This window comes from Macaca mulatta, chromosome 16 (assembly GCF_049350105.2).
Source record: "Macaca mulatta isolate MMU2019108-1 chromosome 16, T2T-MMU8v2.0, whole genome shotgun sequence".
Taxonomy (NCBI): domain Eukaryota; kingdom Metazoa; phylum Chordata; class Mammalia; order Primates; family Cercopithecidae; genus Macaca; species Macaca mulatta.
The window spans coordinates 89,481,702-89,488,360 of record NC_133421.1 but is presented as its reverse complement, the minus strand read 5'-3'; positions in this window follow the sequence as shown (position 1 = coordinate 89,488,360).

Genomic DNA, 6,659 nt, shown 5'->3' with positions numbered 1-6,659 from the left:
TCAAGGACTAGCTGAAGAAAATTAATTTTGCCTCTGATTGCTGTGCTATACTAGATAAGCCATTATTATGCAAATGAGGGAGTGCGGCTCTCAGGATGAATAAGACGGTGCCGGTAGCGGCGCGGGACAGCCCCAGATGTTTGCATAATTACTTCTGCCCCAACTTCGAGAGTGCAAAATGTCAAGGGAGGAAGTTGTGCGGGTAAATACGGTACCATGTTCCCTGAATTTGATTTCCTACAGAAGGGCGGGGAAGCAAATCGGAGGCTTCAGCTGCAGAGAGAAAAGGCATCACGGCTCCCGGGCCGAGGGTGTCCCGGCCGAGTGGCCGTCTGCGTCCATCCCCGAGATGCTGAGCCACCCCTCGGCCGAGGGCGGCCAGAGAGAGCAATGTCCTGCCCGGGCAGCGAGGCGCTTGCGCGGGCACAGAGCAGCAGCTTGGCCCCACGCTTTCCGGAAGCCCCGGAACCGGCAACACGGCTTCTGGGCGTGCGCGGAGTCGCTGCGCTCTGGCCGCTGAGCCTCGACGCCAGTCGAGCCCCGTCAGGTCCCAGACAGCCTTCTCCCGGGACAACGGCTAGAGGTGCACCGAGGAAGCCCTGTACCGGGGCTGCAAGGAAAGGCGTCGACCACACTGGAGGACACCGAGGCTTCGCCCAGAACCTCGCCGGCACCGTCGCGTTTTTTCGGTCAGCTCCCAAACGTCTGCCCTCGGGTTTGCCGCCCGCGTAGCCCACTCTCGCGGAGGGTAGACAGCCCGGCAGACGCCTCTGTTCCCCGCGGTTCTGCGAGAGGCCCCAGAGTGGCCTTCGCAGCTTGTGCCTCCTCGAATGACCCAGCAGGCCCTGCACTTAGGATTTTCTGATCTCTACAAGGGGAAGCTGGACTGTGGCTCTTGGCGTTAACAGCCTCGCAAGGGAACGGCACCGGCTGAGAGACCTCCACTTTGGAACTGACTTGAGGTCCCGGCGTCCCAGCAAAAAAGTCACTGCAATTCCTTCTGCATGGGGGCGGGGTAGGAAATGAGAAAACAACAAGCGCTAGGCGGAGTCCGAGGAGTACCTGGAGCTTCCCTGGGACTCTGGAGAGCCGCGTGTGGTCCAGGAGGAGGCGTGAGGACTGTGGCACCCAGCATCGCTGAAGGCAGAAGTGCCCACCCTGGCTGAGCTCCGGCTCAAGGGAGCCCAGGAGGTCCAGCTGCCTCTCTGCGCCCAGGCTCTGGTGCCATCATTCCTTGAATCGCCCAGCCTCTCCCCGTGTATTCCCGTGGGAGGGTTGGTGCTCCTGCCTTTCCCATGAGCTGGGTCACGGGAGGAGGGGCGCGCATGAACGGTGGCTCCTAACCGCCAGGCCAAAGCTGTCAGTGCAGTCAGAATCTGGGGTCAAACTCTCCACCGGGGCATCTGGAACCACAGCCTGCTGCCCACGGGTTGAGCCGTCAGGGCCCGGTGTGATGCGGGAACGGAGTCGGAGAGCCCCGGGCATCTCCAGGCAAGGGTTGGGGCTGGGGGTTTCTGATAACGTCCTGCTTTCGGACGGGACTCCAAGGCCTTGACCTCTAGGCCGCCCGCTTGTCCCAGGTTGCTCTGCCACCACACCCTGCCGGCCTCCCCTCGCCTCTCGCAGTCCCCGTCCCTGGCTGTGCCTAGTCCGTCCCGTCTGAGCCCCTTCTCCCCAGACCGTGAGAACTGAGCGCCCAGACCCAAGGACTCCCGGACTCCTTCCAGGCTGCGGTTGTCCGGCCCAACTCTGGACTGTCCCTCTCTGCTCCCCAAAGGCGCCTGGGGCTCCTAGGACCGGGTCACACAAGCAGCACCAGCAAGCAGTGCGGGGATTGGGTGTGCGTGTGCGGGGGTCGGGGCGCGGGGTAGCGGGGTAGTGGGAAATGGGGCCGGCTCGCGGCGCGCATGCGTGCTGGTTCGCGCGCTGTGCGCGTGCTCCAGCGGCACCGCACCCTCTCAGCTCGCCTGGCTTCGGTGCTCCGAGGGGACGCCCGCGCGTTTTCCCAGCGAGCCCACCTGGCCCAACCGGTCAAGATGCCCAAGGAATGAATCAAAACTGCGTCTATGCAGCATACTGTCGAGCACCCTCACTGGGCGTCCCCCTCATGGAGAAGTAGGGACAGCCTAGGCTGATACTGGTGTTCCTGGGGAAAGTCACTCAAATCAGAATCACTAAGTCCCATGAGCTTGTTCTGGTCTCAGAACACCAATAACAGCAACAACAGCAATACTGAACATTTATTGAGCATTTACCTGTGCCTGACAGTGTGGGGGTGCTTCCATATCTCATCGAACCCCCCCATGGACTCTGTTGGGAAAACGTGCTAATATTCCTTTTCTTATAGTTATGGAAGCTGAAACACAGAGAGGTTAAGTAACTTGCACAAGGGCACACAGCCAGCAAGTGCATTGGAACCCAGGCAGGCTGGCCCCAGAGCCCACCTTTTTAGCCACTGTTCTCTACCATTAAAAAAAAAAAAAAAAAAGCAAAACCGCCCACCAACACCCAGCTTCCAGTTTACTTAAATCGGCCCCTAGAACTCCCTCCCGTCTTTACTGTTGCAGCCTCATCCTTGTTGCCAAGGGCTGTGAGGGTCCTCCTGCTGGAGCAGTGCTCTGCGCTTCCAGGAGGCTCCACTGGACCTTTCTTGAATTCTTTCCTCAAGCCTTGGAGGAGCTGAACTTCACAAGGATCCAAAGCCCCAGCTGTGGAGCTTTAGGGACTTGAGCTTAGGGCTTCTCAGGCAGAACCCCTGCTGCGTCCCCCTGCGCAAGTGACTTGGCCCCAAGGTGCCTCTCTTTCCTCATCTAGAAAATGGGGGTAGTAGAACTGATGTTACCTGGCTGTTGTGAATCTTAACTGGGATAACGCAGGCACTAGATATAGGGCAACTAGTTAAGCAATAGATGTTGCTTAACTCTGATGGGATATTTTCCTCCTGTGGAGGGGAAGAAAGGGGGCCTGATTTCAGTTTCTGGGGTTTAAGGCAGAAATGTGGCTTCTAGAATGTGTGCAGCCTTCTGGGAGATTCCTGTAGAGTGGGCAGGCAGCCCCTTCTTATTCTTTGCAGCCTGTTCTAGTGCTTCTCTAACAAGGAGGATCTGTGGATGTCTCCTAGGGAGGAAAAAGTGGGACAGGAAAGGTGGGAGCTTCTTGCTCTTGGGAACAACTAGCGGCGGGAACCAAGGCCAGAAACCCGGACAACCTCATTTTCAGTCACCCAGGCTGGGCCTTGGGACCAGTTTCCAGAATGTCGGGTCACCCTGCGGCATTCCCGCAGCAGGCGGCAGGCGCCCAGCCCTAGCTCGGCGTCGGGGAAGCAGCGCTGCGGGACGCCCGCCCGGCTCCGGTGCCGCGGGAGGTAAGCCACTGGCCACAAGGCCACGCCTCGGAGCCGCCAGCGCTCACTTCACTGCCGGCCCGCCCGAGGCAAATGGTTGACTTCCAAATCTGCCCGCGTCCGCAGCCAAGACCGGGCAGGTCCGACGCCCGCCAAGCCGCGGAGTTGAAACGCTCCCAAAGAACCGGCCGGCCTCATCCTCGAGCTAGAGGACGCGCTAGGGCTTGCCGGCCTGGCCCGCGACCCAGGAGCCCAGCGTCCCGCTGGGGCCCGTCCACCCCTCTCCTTGGACTGCGCCAGCCTCCAGCCTCCCTCCCGGAGGATGAGTCTTTGGGCCGCGGGCCCAGGGAGGCCTAAGAGGGCCCCCAAACTCCGGGCTCTCAGGAGGTTGCAGTATCGAGTGCAGAGTCCCGGCACCTTTTGGAGGCTGGGGCCGAGGGTAGGGCGGGCTACCGGGAGCAGGTCGCAGACCGTGGGCCTGCAGTCGCGGGCCGTGCACCTAGGTCGCCAGAAGAGTGCAGAACAGGGCGGGAGACCTGGGGGTTTGGGAAGCAGGTGTCCCCAGGCGGGCGGGAGCCCGCATTTCCGTAAACAAAGAAACGGGGCAGCTAGTCTCAGGAGAGGGGGTGGCTGTTAAGAGAATTGCGGACAATTTCCTTCATAAAAATGCGATCTGAGAGCATTTGATTTCCACTTTCACTCCCCCCATCCCCCGCCCCAACACACGCACCGTCTCTAAAGACACTCAAATTGCAGCCATATGGGGCTAAAGTAATAGGAAGCAGTTACCTTATTTACTGCAGAGGCGGCGCACGCAAACCTGGCAGCCGCAGCCTCAGCAGCGGACCGCCGAGCAATGGGATTAAGAGTAGCGTGTCTTGTCTTTTACAACTTTGTTTTGTTTGCTCCTGGGAGGTGTAGGTGGGAAAGGCAATTATCTTAACTTTGAACCAGGAAAGCGGTTGTGTGGAGAAAAGAGAGGTGGCGAGAATTTAGTCAGTCAGGGAAGGGGGTTCGATAAGAAAGGTGGGGAACAAGGATCCTCTTTCTGTAGGTTCCTAAGACCGTACCACCAGCTGACCTGTCCTCTCGGTCTGGTTCAGACCCGGCTGGAATGACTGCAGACCTCCTCCCCCTCCACGCCCATGCGTGCTAGCCCCCTCTCCTAGCGCCCTCTCCCGGAACACAGGACTTCCTCCCGTGCCCACCTAGCCAGAGCCCGGGAGGTGGGCTCCCATTTCTCAGACCGCCACCTCCCGCTTTGTCTCCAAATTGTCAAGGAGTGAGGTTGCCCGGTGACCTGTTTTCACACCCCCTGCAACGCTGCTCTCTCGCGGGCAGTTGGGGGGCAGCAGGTGCGCCAGGCAGGGATGAGACATACTCATCCTTCCTTGCTTTCCTTGGCGGGACTGAGCGCGTCTGCTGCTGACAAGAGCCAGGCTCCCTGCCCTTAGATTATTCTATACCCCTTCTTTCCTTCTGAATCGAGTTCCACCTTTGCCACAGGCTTTGCAGGATTCCCCGACGTTTGCAAACTCAGACTCTTTGCAAGTGATAATTTTGTTCAGAGCAAGCATTTCCGAAATAATCACCATCAGGCACGAAGACAGGTGGAGAATTGGGTGGGGAAGCTAAGATAATTACCTAAGACCATATCCAGAGGAGGGGGCCGCACCTGCCAGCATCAGGGGTTTCATTTCTTCAAGTGTCAGAGGTATTTAGGCAAAGAAGGGAGAATGAGGCAGAAAGAGAGGGAGACAGAAGGAACGAAGCAGGGAAGGAAGAGAGGAAGGAAGGAAAATGGAAAGAACGCATGGAGGAAGGACTAAACCTATCTTTTTCGGGGAGAAACTGAAACCATCTCCTGCATGCCTAGTGCAAACCCCATGGTCTGTAAAGGCATCAAGGGCAAGCACAACTCCGGGAACCCGGTTCCAGAAACCCTACCTGAAGGAAAACCACCGCTCTTCGCGGGTGCGTGAGAGCTTGCCAGGGGTGGGGGTAGGGCGCGAGGTCAGGCGGGTCAGGTCCCCACGGCCCACGCCGGGAAGGCCCTCTCCCTCCCACTTCCACAGTGGCCCTGAAGCCAGCCCGAGGAGCTGAGGCGGCCGGTGCGGGGCTGGGGCCGAATCCTCGGCGGGCAGCGGATTCCAAGAGGGGGCAGGCGGGAAAGGCAGAGCGACCCGGGCCCAGGGCGGAGGGTGGGCTTTCTCAGGGCGGGGAAACCAGACACTTATAGGCGGCTGAGGCCGACTTTATTTTTACTGCCCAAACTGTTGGAAAGTATTTAAGCTTAAACAGAAACAGCTGTATCGCTGGCACCGGCCGACGAAACTATTTGTTACCGGGAATGACTTTTTATGATTAAGGACGCGTCCGTCGGCGGCCTCCCACGGGCGGCCCGCGAGGGTCACTGGGAGATCTGAGCGTCCCCGACGCGCTGTTCGTTCAGACAGAACGGCCGGAGAGATGGGACTGTTCGGCCAGCGGTCACCTTGTGAAGTTTAGGAGCAAGGCCAAAACCTGAAACCCGTGTTTCCAGGGGCTGGGGCAGGACCGGGAGGGAAGATGGGCGAAGCGCCCCGCTTGCCGCCGCGGGTCGAGGACCTCGCGGCTGCCGCCGTCTGCGCGCGCCTCACTTTGGACAGGAGGCCAGTTTTCCGCTCTGGGCTTCCTGCCTCTCCGAGTCAGACTCCTTGGCTGCTTCTCTCTCTCTTCCTATCGTTCTCTCGCTGCCTCTCTTTTTTTCCCGCCTCTCTTTCTTCCACCCCATCTCTGGCCAAGGGAAACCGCTTCCAGTCAGGCTGATCATCGATGTTTGAACTAAATCGTGGGTTTCAAGGAGTGGGAGTTGTGATTTGGAGCTTGAGCACTAAGAGAACAGGGTGGGAGGGAGCTGGACCCAGAGTGCGGCTGCTGTCCCCAGCGCCGCCCCCGCCACGGGTCACCGGCAGCCTAGCTGGCGGCAGGGTCGGCGGTGCACGTGCGTATGTGCGCACGGCGAAGCGGTCGCGGCCGGCCCTTGTCCCTTTCCAGCAGCCCGCCATCTTCGCGCGTGAGACCCTCTCGCGCAGCCCGCACTGGACCCAGCGACGTCCCCCAGCTTCCCGCGCCGGCGTTTCTCGCAGGATGTCCGCCGCTCACGTTGGGAAAAGCGGTGGACAGGAAGTGCACGGGCCGGGCGCCGGGGTCGGGGGGAAGCCAGACGCACCCCCAGCCGCGCACCCCATCCCGTGCCGGCTCTGCCCAGATGCCCTTGGCCCACCTAGGCCACGGGCAGGGGGCGACCAGGGCAGGCAAGGTCGGTGCTGGGGCC